This window comes from Rhinopithecus roxellana, chromosome 10 (assembly GCF_007565055.1).
Source record: "Rhinopithecus roxellana isolate Shanxi Qingling chromosome 10, ASM756505v1, whole genome shotgun sequence".
Classification (NCBI taxonomy): domain Eukaryota; kingdom Metazoa; phylum Chordata; class Mammalia; order Primates; family Cercopithecidae; genus Rhinopithecus; species Rhinopithecus roxellana.
In genome coordinates this window covers 93166174-93179571 of record NC_044558.1, presented here as the reverse complement: position 1 = coordinate 93179571, position 13398 = coordinate 93166174, and the positions used below count along the sequence as shown (strand labels likewise).

The 13398-nt window shown below is 42.6% G+C and overlaps 1 protein-coding gene across 1 annotated transcript in view; it reads left to right on the top strand.

Moving 5' to 3' along the window:
• The window catches only part of RPH3A (rabphilin 3A), a 333538-nt gene that overhangs the window by 51300 nt on the left and 268840 nt on the right, over positions 1-13398 (top strand). The window lies entirely within an intron of this gene.

The following is a 13398-nucleotide window of genomic DNA, read 5'->3' as shown; positions in this document are numbered from 1 at the left end:
ATAAATATAAGGGGATACTAATGTAATTTAACTACATGGATATATTGCATATGGTGAAGTCTTGGCTTTTTAGTGTATCTGTTGCTTGAATAATATGCATTGTGCCTGATATGGTTTGGTTGTGTCCCCACTCAAATCTCATCTTGAGTTGTAACTTCCACAATTTCCACATGTCATGGGAGGAACCTGGTGGAAGACGACTGAATTATGGGGGCGGGTCTTTCCTGCACTGTTCTCATGACAATGAATAAGACTCATGAAATCTGATGGTTTTTAAAAAGAGGAATTCCCTTGCACAAGCGCTCTCTCTCTGCCTGCTGCCATCCATGTAAGACATGACTTGCTGCTCACTGCCTTCCGCCATGATTGTGAGGCCTCCCCAGCCACGTGGAACTATAAGTCCATTAAACCTCTCTTTCTTTTGTAAATTGCCCAGTCTCAGGTATGTCTTTATCAGCAGTGTGAAAACGGACTCACACAGTGCCCATTAAGTAATTTCTCATCAACCACCCTCCTTCTGTGCTCCTCCATCTTTCTGAGTCTCCAATGTCTAGCATTCCACATTCTCTGTCCATTGCATGCATTATTCAGCTCCCATTTATAAGAGCACTTCCTCACCCTTTCTGATACCAAGAAGTTCCACTCTGTTCCAGCCTGGGTTCAGGTTTGCACACTCCAAGCCCATCTTAGTGAATAAACCATAAGGGGTCCTCCAAGTGACAAACCCACTGTCCTCGGAGGAGAGTGCACATTTAGAATGCTTTCCACAGGGTGGCTTTAGCGACGTACATATCCTTCACTGGGATAAAGAAAAGATACCACAGAGGTGTTTTTGTGTCCCTTCTCCTTCAGGGGACATGTGGTCATGCCTGGAGACATTTTTGATTGTCACAACTGAGGGGGTGGTACGCCTGGCATCTAGTGCACTGGACAGCCCCCTCTAAGTGTCATCCTGTGTGGCTGGAGCATAGTGGAAAAGGGAGAGAAGTGAGAGGTGAAGTCTGAGAGGTGGGCAGGCCCAGCTTTGTGGAACCTTGCAGGCCGTAGTAAGGAGTTTATGTTCAAAAACTGGATTTAGGGGGTTGGGTGTGGTGGTTCATGCCTGTAATCCCAGTACTATAGGAGGCCAAGGCAGGAGGATGACTTGAGTCTAGGAGTTCAAGGCTAGCCTGGGCAACATAGTGAGACCCTGTCTCTATTAAAAAAAAAATTAGCTGGGTATGGTGGCACATGCCTGTAGTACCAGCTACTCAGGAGACTGAGGCAGGAGGATCACTTGAGCCCAGGAGTTCACTTGAGCTATGATCATGCTGCTGCACTGTAGCCTGGGCAACAGAGCAAGACCCTGTCTCTAAAAACAACAAGAAGAAACAAAAAAGATAACAATCTATATGAGTCATCCTTCAAAACAGTGATTGTTAGCTGTGTTTAATTTTGTTTTTGTAAATAATTATTGCTGTGGTTTTAGTGTTTGTCTCCTCCAAAACTCATGTTGAAACTTGATCCCCAGTGTGGCAGTATCGAGAGGTGGGGCCTTTAAGAGGTGATTGGGTCATGAGGGCTCATGAATGGATTAACCTGTTCATGGATTAATGGATTAATGGACTAATGTGTTATCAAGGGACTGGGACTGGAGGCTTTATAAGAAGAAGAAGAGAGACCTGAGCTGACACATTAGCACACCCAGCCCCCTCATTGTGTGATGCCCTGGTCTGCCTTGGAACTCTGCAGAGAGTCCCCACCAGCAAGAAGGTCCTCACCAGATGCTGCCCCTCAACCTTGAACTTCTCAGTTCCATAACTTTAAGAAATAAAATTTATTTATAAATCACCTAGTTTCAAGTATTCTGTTATAAGCAACAGAAAAATGGAATAAGACAGTCAGGTTTTTGTTAAATGCTGGTAAATCTTTACTTCTTTTGAATTGGGAGACATGTTTCTTGAAGGTCAGAATTTATGAATATTTCAAAACCCGGAATGAGACTGAGGTCTGGATCTTGGTTTAGCCAGGTGACCCTGAGCAAGTTATTTAAAATCTCTGTTATCTTCCCCTGCTAGACTTGCAGCACTGCTTGAGGTTATGTCTCTAATTTTCTGACCATGAGATGGCTTTCAAGTTCTAAGTCAAGATGGGAAGCAAACACTATTCTTCCCTAAGAACATGATTCTCAGGGGTGACAGTGAGGCTCTTGTTTAATGCCAATTTAAAAAATAAATGGGTTGGCCAGGCGCAGTGGCTCACACCTGTAAACCCAGAACTTTGGGAGGCTGAGGTAGGTCGATCACAAGGTAAGGAGTTCGAGACCAGCCTGGCCAATATGGTGAAACCCTGTCTCCACTAAAAATACAAAAAGTTAGCCAGATGTGGTGGCAGGTGCCTGTGGTCCCAGCTACTTGGGAGGCTGAGGCGGGAGAAATGCTTGAACCCAGGAGGCAGAGGTTGCAGTGAGCTGAGATCATGCCACTACACTTCAGCCTGGATGACAGAGTGAGACTCCATCTCAAAAAAAAAAAAAAAAAAAAAAAAGGGTCACTATTTTGAGTGGATGACATGTATGTCCATCACTGCTCTTTTGGTGATTCATGTGATAAGTATCTGCTTAAACGCAGGATGTTGTCCCATCTGTAGTATTCCAGATGATTTCTGATGGTACCTGCAACAATTTGGGGGCACAGCATTACATAATCTCGTGAGTCACGTAGAGAAACGTTGATCCTCTTTTCCATCTTTTTCAATCCTCCAGATGAGATCATGAACAAAGTCTCAGCTGGGTGCTTGTGGATCTCTAACACTTGCTCCAATCCTTCTCTTTAGCAAACAGACAGCATCTTAGACTCAGAGCCTGGGAGGAGGTGAAAATATTTAACTAGAATTTTACATTATTTTGTTTCCATTGTTTTTACATTTTTTCCTCTTCCTTTCAGCAAATATTGGTTTTCCATTTATAGTAGTGATATGAAATTTTCCTTTAAGAGAATTTTATTTGAGTACAATAAGTTAATCTAAGAAAACTAATAAATAATACAGTAGGTCAGGGTTCAGCCGACTTTTTCTGTAAAGCACTAGATAGTAAATATTATAGGGTTTGCGAGCCATATGGTTTCCGTTTCAACTATGCCACTATAATATGAAAGTAGCCATAGACAATATGTAACCAAGTGGGTGTGGCTGTGTTTCAATAAAACTTTATTTACAGAAACAGGGTTTGGATTGGCTTATGGGCTGTTGTTTGGTATTCTATGTACTAGGTAATATCCTCGCAATGTAGTTGTTAGTTAACTACTGGGCTCTGGAGTCAGCATGCTTGGGTTTGAATCTCAGCTTTGCCACTTATAGGCTGTGTATTCTTTACTCTCTTTGCCTCAGTTTCATTATTTGTAAAATGAAGATAATAATTCTAACTCATAGGATCTTCATTAGGATTATATAAGTTCACTTAGAATAGTGCCTGATGTGCAGTTAAATGCCATGTAAATGTAGGTGGTCATTAATGTTATTTTTACACACAGACATGACAAAAAATGCAAGAGAGGTTATGATTGCCTGAATATTGGGAAACACTGAATTTAGTAGAAAATATAATGATGTTTGTTATTGCTCCTATCTCCTACCCCTTTTAGTGATTCCCTGCGGTACTGGCATCTTTGGCGGGTTGGGGAGGGAGGGGAGTAAATGTAAGGAGGACAGAGCTCCATCTACTTGCTGAACACTGGAAAAGTAAGGCCTATGAGGGAATGGACTTTATAGACCTGGCTCTGGGTGCATAAGTTGACTTGTTCTTCTTCTTCCTGTATGACTTGTCTCTCTTTGGCAGCAACAAGGGAAAATATCAGGTGCAGCAGGTGCCACTAATGTTAGTAACCCATGTCAACTTACAAAATCTGCCAGAAGAATGAACTCTGTCATCCTAGGTTGTTATGTCCCAGGTAGAACACTGTAGGTAATATGGATTCACAAACATTTAATTAAAAAAAAATCAGTGTCTTAAACATGATATAAGCTTATTTCTCTCTAATACAGCAATCTGGGTAAATAGTTCAGGGCCAGTAGAGTGACTCCACAGTGGCCAAGCTCTTTCTATCTTGTTGCTTAGCACTTGAAACATTTGACTTTCACCTGATGGTCCAAGATGGCTGTTCTAGCGCCTGCCATCACATGCACATTCCAGCCAATGGGAAGGAGGAAGACTAAATGGAGACCACCCACTATCCTTTAAAAACAGCACCCAGAAATCCCACATATCACTTCTACTCACATTTTATTGGCCAGAATTCAGTCACGTGGCCACATCTAACTACGTGGAGGGCTAACAATGTAATGTCTGGCTAGGTGAATTTGTGCCCACCCAAACATTTTATATAGAACAGTGTTTCTCAACTGGAGGCAAAATTACCCTCCTAGTAAACATTTAAAAATATGCAGGGGCATTTTTGGTCTTCACGATGACTGGGGAACATTCTTGGAATTTGATGGGTGGGGCCAGGTGTGCTAAATTTCCTAAACTACGTGAGACACTCGCTTGCAATGAAGAATTGTGCCATCCAGGATACCAACAGTGCTTCTGTTGAGAAAGACGGCTATGGAAAAAGTAGAAAACAGAGGTTGGGAGATAATTTGCCATCTGCCACGCTTAGTTTATCTACAGTGATCACAACTGTGCCAGAGAGCAATGGCTGGGACGTTCTTGAGTGTAGGGGCTTGAGGTAGACCTCAATTTGCCATATGATCACGTTCTCTGAGGTATACTCAGCCCTTTCACACACTCTACTCTAGACCTTCTCCCAAGAAGACCTCAAAACACCCACTAGCTCAGGCACTCTGCCCCAGTTACTATATTTTAAAAATCTGTATAGAGCTTACTGTCATTGACATGTGGAGGAGGGACTCCCATCTGGAGGGCAACTGGGAGTAATGCCTGTGGGGCTCAGCCTCCATCAGACCCTCCACCCCACTTTGTTGAATGTAAATGTAAATCCCTTCTAGCCCCCTCCTCCTCCTCTTCCCATCCTGTATCTCAACTCACTCCTTCATCATTACATGTCATTCCTATTAGCATAATATTCAGAGTATTTCCAAACATATATAACCATTCATAATTACATCTTTATAATCCTCCAAACCAGTACACTGTATATGTTTACTGCTTATGTGAACATATTTCTCCTTTCTGATACAACAGATTTCCCTTCAGCATAATCCTCCCCAATGTGCTTCTCATTTAAATACATACTTTATGCTTTTTCTATGGGCAATGCCAAACATGTGCAAAAGTAGACAAAATAGTATGAGTCTGTGAGTACCTACCACCCAGCTTCAACAGTGATGAACTCATGACCAATGTTGTTTAATTTTTTCTCCTTCCTACTTCCTCCCAGACATGAATAGGCATTTTGTGGGGAGGATTGGGGACGATCATGCTGAAGGGAAATCTGTTGTATTAGAAGGGAGAAATACATTCAGATAAGCAATAAACATATACAATATATTGGCTTGGAGGATGATAAAGACATAAGTATGAATGGTTATATATGTTTGGAAATACTCTGCATATTATGCTAATAGGAATAAAATGCAATGAAGGAGTGAATTGAGGAGATACAGGATTGAATGCTGAATAAATCAACTTTTCCTGTAGTTCCCATAGCCAGGCCCCTTTCCGTATTATGTTACCTTTTCCATTTTCCCCTCTGCTCCACCACATCCTGCATTATATCACACAACCCAGGATCAACAGCAAGAGCAGTGATAAGGAGAGCCTGAAGGCAGAAGCTTCTGGGGACCCCTTTCCAGGGGCCCCACCTGGTTCTTTTACGTCCTTTGAATTCTTGTCGTCTCGTGATATGGATGGTGTTCGCCAGTTGGTACCATAATATTTCCTGGGCAGCTCTAGCTGGTGTTGGCTTCTGCTATAGTTTGGATGTGTGTCCCTTGCAAATTTTATATTGAAATTTGATCTCCAAGGTTGGAGATGGAGCCTAATGGGAAGTGTTTGGGTCATGGGTGTGAACCCCTCATGAAGAGATTAATACCCTCCCTGGGGCAGGGGAGTAAGTGAGTTCCCTGTTAGTTCCCACGAAAACTGATCACTGAAAAAGATCCTGGCACCTCCCCTCTCACCCTTTCTAGCTTCCTCTCTCACCACCTGATCTCTGCATACACCAGCTCTCCTTTGCCTTCTACCATGAGTGGAAGTAGCCTGAGGCTTTCACCAGATGCCCATTCTTCCAGCCAACAGAATCATAAGCCAAATAACCCTTTTTCTTTATAAATTACCCAGCCTCAGGTATTCCTGCATAGCAACACAAATGGACTAAGATAGCTACTTGTCACCAGGTGTGTTACTTATACCTATGCATATCTTATCCCAATGGCCATATCCACACACCTTAATTAGATAACCATCTGAGTTAATGAAATCCTACACAGTAAATGAGATGAATACTACATCTCTAATCAACCCTTAATCTAGTATTTGCCAAAATGTGTTCTATGGAACAGTAGTTTCTACGGGGATCTTGAAAATTAACTCAAAAAGTGTTTTATGGTCAACAGGGTGGTTTTCTGCCGGACTTCTCAGAGCCTTTAATATGTTAATGATGTTGTGAGGCTCCCAGAATGGGTTAACAAACCCAGAATTGCCCCCACCTTATTTCAGCTCTTTATTTTTTACACCACCTCTCACAGGACCACAGTTTTGGAGAAAGGTCTCTAGAAATGCTCCCTCAATCGTCTCTTCAAGTATCCTGAGATAGAGAAGGCAGAACGTCCTATATGAGATGAGGAAACCTGAGATGGTAGAGAAACTGCAATCTATCATCAGTGGAATAGGAGGAGCCTATGGGTGAGGTCTGCAGGGTTTTCCCTTTCCTTGGTGCCCAGGAAAACTCCCATTGATTGGTGCTTTCTTCCTAAGCATTGACAGGTCATTGGTTTTAGGGAGATCAGATGGTAAGTGATCCAAGCCTATGCGACAGATCTTGTTCAACCCCTCCCCTCCTTTATTTCACAGTTGTGTGTATTTGGGCAATTGCCTCAATCCCTCTGAGCCTCTGTCTTCTTTTGGGGTCTCCCAAGAAACTGACTCCAAGGCCAGTGGTTTACGGGTGTATCATTACGCTGGCCTCCAGAGCATGCAGGGGACTGGTAAGTAGAAGGTGACCTCCTGGGTGGGGCTGGGGGCTGTGTTTACACTCTGGTACTTCCTGTTCTGTTTGCACAGCCAGAGAGGCTTTCGTGGTTTTATAAAAAGCCCCACAAAGGAATCCTATGCAGCCATAAAAAGGAACGAGAACATGTCCTTTGCAGGGCTATGGATGGAGCTGGAAGCTGTTATCCTTAGCAACTAACGCAGGAACGGAAAACCAAACACTGCATAGTCTCACTTATAAGTGGGAGCTGAACGATGAGAACACACGGACACATGAAAGGATGGAGGTAACACTGGGCCCTGTCAGGGGGAGAGGTGACGGGAGGAAGAGCATCAGGAGGAATAGCTAATGGATCCTGGTTTTAATACCCAGGTGATGGGATGATCTGTGCAGCAAACCACCATGGCACATGTTTACCTATGTAACAAACCTGCACATGTACCCTGGAACTTATAAAAGTTGAAGGGAGCCTCCCTCCCCCCACAGAGATGCAGATATTGGCAGCTGGAAATGGCTGAAAGACACCAAAGGGCTGAGTCCTGGTCATCTGCTGCAGCTCCCGAACCTGATCTGTACACATCAGACTGACACCTTTATCACAGGGGTAGGTGAGGATGAGACCCCAAAGTGTTCCGCATGACGTCTGGTAACAGAGGTGACATCTACCTGTTGGTGGGTACTGAGTCATGTGCCAAGCACACAGTTGGATCCTCACAACAGCTCAAGCAGCTCTGGGCAGTTATCTCCATGTACAAATGAGAAAATGGAAGCTCAGAGAGGGTAGGTAACTCATCAAGGGCCATACACCTGGGGAATAGTGGAGCTGGGGTTCAAAGCAGGGCTCTGACTGGCCGGGCGTGGTAGCTCATGCCTATAATCCCAGCACTTTGGGAGGCTGAGGCAGGTGGATCACCTGAGGTCAGGAGTTCCAAACTAGCCTGACCAACATGATGAAATCACGTCTCTACTAAAAAAAAAAATACAAAAATTAGCTGGGCATGGCGATGCGTGCCTGTAATCCCAGCTACTCTGGAGGCTGAGGCAGGAGGATTGCTTGAACCTAGGAGGCAGAGGTTGCAGTGAGCTGAGATGGTACCATTGCACTCCAGCTTGGTGAACAAGAGCGAAACTCCAGCTTAAAAAGAAAAAAAAAAAAAAAAAAAAGCAGCAGGGCTTTGGCTGTGACCTTAACCACTGTACTATACAGTCTTTAATAACTAGGGGGCTCATTAATGATCCCTCCTTTCCTTTCACCCCCTCTTTTCCCCATCCTTTCATCTGTCCTTTTCCTGTCTTCTCCTCTATACCCACTTCTCTTTTCTTCTTCTCAGGACAGTTACCCTGGAACATTCGACGCCCAGTAAATATTTTTTGAATTGAACAGCATCTCAGTTTGGAGCAATAGATGCTTAGTTCACTAAATTTTGATTGAATCAACTGTCAGAAAAATCTGAGTGCATGGAAGTTCTGCAGAGGTAGGGGATTGTGGCCACAGAATTTAATACCCTTTGCAAATCTCAATGACTTCCTGAAATTCTCTAGAGGGCATGGAGTGGAAGAGTGTGAAGAATGATGAACATGACAAGTGAGAATCCTTTAGTCTCTGATGTCTCCTCCTCAACGCTCTAGATTTTTCTCTCCTTTCTTTGCCAGCTCCCTTCTCCTTCAGCATCTTCCCTCCTCCCCACTTCCCAGCATAGAAGGTGGGAAAAATAACTGCAGTGGAAATGCAGTCATTCTTAATAGGACATTTGTGTGTCTGGGGCATGGAAAATGGTTGGGTCACATTGAACAGCCAAATATTAAGAAGCTTGGTTAAGAAATTGGGCACAGGTGAATTAGGGTGTGTTTCTGTTTTCTGTGCTTTTAGAATTATGTGGCCATAAATCTCCTAATCAGACATGATAAACATCTGATTGCAGCCATATGCTAGCATTTGCATCATGGAAAGCAAATTTTGAAAAGGTCACCATTTAACTTCTGCTGCTTGCAGTCAGCCTGCTCCTTGGCTCTATTAAATTCAAAGCTCTGTAGTAAAATATTGCTTGTTTGCTAATTTTGCTCCATTGAGCCTATCTCAGGATCCTAGCTATTGCTTGGAATGGGATGCTTTAAGTGACCTGGATCAGAAACGGGGTTAAATGTGGTCAGATGTGAAGGTTGGAATCTTTCTAACATTTTATTTATTTATTTATTTATTTATTTCAGAGTTTTGCTCTGTCATCCAGGCTGGAATGCAGTGGTGCATTCTTGGCTCACTGCAACCTCCCCATCCCAGGTTCAAGTGATTCTTGTGCCTCAGCCTCTCGAGTAGCTGGGATCACAGGTGCACGCCACCACACCTGGCTAATTTTTGTCTTTTTAATAGAGACAGGGTTTCATCATGTTGGCCAGGTTGGTCTCAAACTCCTGACCTCCAAGTGATCCATCCACCTCGGCCTCCCAAAGTGGTGGGATTACAGGCACGAACCACTGCACCCAGCTTAAGGTTGGAATCTTAATCTTAGAGAAGTGCTAGAAATCGTAGAGATTTGTAACTATCTTGTTAGGAAAGAGGTAGGTGGACCTTCTATAGATTGAGATGTGGTAAAAGTGTAGCTTGCTTCCTTCCTTCCTTCCTTCCTTCCTTCCTTCCTTCCTTCCTTCCTTCCTTCCTTCCTTCCTTCCTTCCTTCCTTCCTTCCTTCCTTCCTTCCTTCCTTTGTTCAGTCAGGATTTAGTGAGCACATAACAGGATCATGGCTCTTTTCTAAGCATTCTGTATTAATTATTGACTCACTTAATCTTTGCAACGACCCTACACTGTGGGTTATATTATTTCTATTTTTCAGGCGAGGCACAGAGAGGTTAAGTGACTTGCCCAGAGTTACACAGCTAGTTAAGTGATGGAACTGGGATCTTCAGCCCAGGGTGTTTGGCTCCTGAGTACAGGCTATTCCTGCAGCTTGCTATATGCTGGAGATGCAGCAAAGAACAAGACAGCATTGTTCTCAAGGATCTCACCTTCTTTGTAAATAACAAACATAGCATTTAAAATCCCTGCATATATAATTCTGACAACTACCATTTATTTCATGCCTACTGTATGCCTGAGGCTAAACTGCATATTTACTATTTTTTTTCCAATTTTTTCAAGAACTCTATGAGGTAGGAAGTTTTATCCCCATTCAGCAGATGAGGAAACTAAAGTGTAGAGAGGTTAAATTGTCCAAAGTCATACATTTATAGGGGTGCCAGATTTAGTGAATAAAAATTCAGGATACCCAGCTAGATTTGAGTTTTCTATAACAAATACATTTTTAGTTTAAGTGTATCCCATGAAATCTTCGGAGACATACTAAACAATTATTTGTTGCCTAACTGAACTTAAATTTAACTGGACATCCTATATTTTATCTGGCAATTCTATACAATCAGTATGTGGCAGTGTTGGGATTCAACCTTGGGTCTTCCTAATTCTAAATTTTTCAGTTGGTCAGTTGCAATCAGAGTCAAAATGGGTGCCTCAAAGTCACTTTTAACCTTGAGTTACACTAGCTCCTTTTGTCTACAATTTATATGTAAATGTTGATAGGGCAGATGATAGTAAATAATAATAATAATAATAATCCACTCAATCAGTATTCATTAAGTACCAGGCACTCTTCTAAGACTTTCAATTGTTTAATTTAATCCTCACATCAATTCCATAAGGTGTGTTCTATTATTATTCCATTTTCTAGCAGTGTTTTTCAATTGGGAGTGATATCTCCCCCAGGGTACCTTTGGAAAGGTCTGGAGATATTTTTTGGTTGTCTGCAATATGGGTGCTACTGGCGTCTAGTGAATAGAGGCCAGGGATGCTGCTGAATGTACTGCAATGCACAGGACAACGCCCCTCCCCTCCAAGAATTATCTGGCCCAAAATGTCAATAGCTCTAAAGGTTGAGAAACCCTGTACTAGAGTAACTAAAGTCAAGAGAGGTTTGGTAACTTGCCCGAACTCACACTGGTAGTCGGTGGCCAAGGTGAGATTTGAATCTAGGCAGCCTGGCTCCTAAATCTGTGCATTTAACCACCACGCTGTACCCAGTTTGCATATGAGGATGAAGAGGTCTGGAAGCTTGGATTACCCACCTGAGGTCCTACAGCCTGTGGGTAGCAAGGATAGAACCATGACTCATGTGTCTTGTTTCCCAATTCATTACTTCCATCCCTCCCTGAATCCTATTATCCTAACTAGTAGCTCCCAGCTGCTGATGCAGAAGTCAAATCCAGATTAGGTAAATGCTAAGCTAGAGTTAAGCATGTGTGTGTTTGTGTTGTATTTCAATATAATTTAAAGTATTTTGTTCATTCATTTAGCCAACATTTCTGTGTGCCCACCTCTGCTCTGGCAGTGGAGAAATAAAGAGAAGACATAGTTTCTGCTACACCGGGCTTAAAATCCAGCCTCACTTTCATCTCAATGTAAAATTCTATGATTCTAGGCTGTTTGCTTTCATGTTCGTGTTAGCCTGGGTTTCCCCAGAAGCACGTTCTGTGATAAGAATTTGGGTACAAATGGTTTATTTGGCAGGTGATCTCAGAAAACACAGGTCAGGGAGCTGGGAGGCGAGACAGGGAGGGGAAGAAAGTCAACAGATTTTGTTCTGCAAAAAATAGAACTACCATTTGATCCAGCAATCCCACTACTGGGTTTCAACCCAAAGGAAAAGAAATCATTAAAGAAAAAAGATACCTGCACTTGTATGTTTATCACAGCACTATTCACAAAAGCTAAGTGTCTATCAACAGATGAATGGATAAAGAAAATGTAGTATATATACCATGGAATACTACTCAGCCATGCAAAGAATGAAAGCATGCCTTTTGCAGCAATGTGGACGGAACTGGAGGCCATTATCTTAAGTGAAATCACTCAGAAATAGAAAGTCAAATACTGCATGTTCTCACTTTTAAGTGGGAGCTAAATAATGTGCACACGTGGGCGTAGAGAGTGGAATAATAAACACTGGAGACTTGGAAGGGTGGGAGTGTGCAAGGGAGCTGAAGTATGAGAGATTATCTAATGGTACAATGTACACTATTCGGATGATGGTTGCACTACAAGCCCAGACTTCACTAGGAAATATATCCATGTAACAAAACTGCCTGGGTAGCTTCTGAATCTATAAATAAAATGAAAGGTATTGTTCAGATTGAGCCTGTTTGCACTGTGGGTGATTGGAGTTCAGTCCTGCTGGGGAACGCTGGGAGAGGGTGCAGAACACAAGCTACAGAGTTAACCTACCTGAGGGGAGTTTATCCTTCAGCACTCACCTCTTGTGGACTGGGTTGCTCCTGATGGCATGAATGCCCTGTCACTTCTGATCTACCCCGCAAATGGGCCAAAAAAACCCACCTGGGGCAGGCAGTCACAGGTGCATGCCGTTTGATAAGTACCTAGAAGATACGGTGCAATACCCTCCATCTCTGCTACAGTGAGAAACATTTATTGAGCACCTACTATATGCCAGGTACTTTCATATGTTAGCTCATTCTTTTGATCTCTTGAACTCCACCAAAGGTCCTCAAATAACCATCTTTAACAGCTTTGCTCAGTCCTTACTCATCCTCATCTTTAGCTGCCATGTAGATGAGGTCAATATCCACAAGAAACTCACCTGAGTGGGGAAGAAACTCGCTTTCCAGTACAATACATAGCTATATAATAAAAGCACAGTGTTATCCTGAATAGCTGCAGCTCATTACATGGAAGGAAACTGAAAATAAAGTCAACACAGAGAAAAGCAGAATCAGGCCCTGGGGAGAGACCAAACTTTGATCACATCATTTGAGTGCCTGGATGCAGCTGTACCTGAAGCAAAAGACTCCCAGGCATTATGCCAAGGACAATACATTTTCATTTGATTTTTTCAAACTTTAAAAGTTGAGTATTGTTCAGATATAAGCTGGAGAGTTCTGACTGATAGTCAAACAGATACGGTGAAAGTTGTATAAATAAATAAACTTTATGAATGAGATCCAGAGTTTGAAATGATAGTTACGAGACCAAACCACAAGGCAACATTGATTTTAATATCACACCGTATACCATCCTGGATTTTTTCCCCCTACAACAAAGGGTCATGTTGGCCAACATCATTATGTATGAGTTTTTGCTTTGTTTGGAGTTAGCACACTTGGTCTCGTTAAATGTCTGCCGGTTTCTTTGGTTGTGTCTTTATCTATGTGGCTTTTTTCTGATTCTCTGGGGTATAAATCATCCA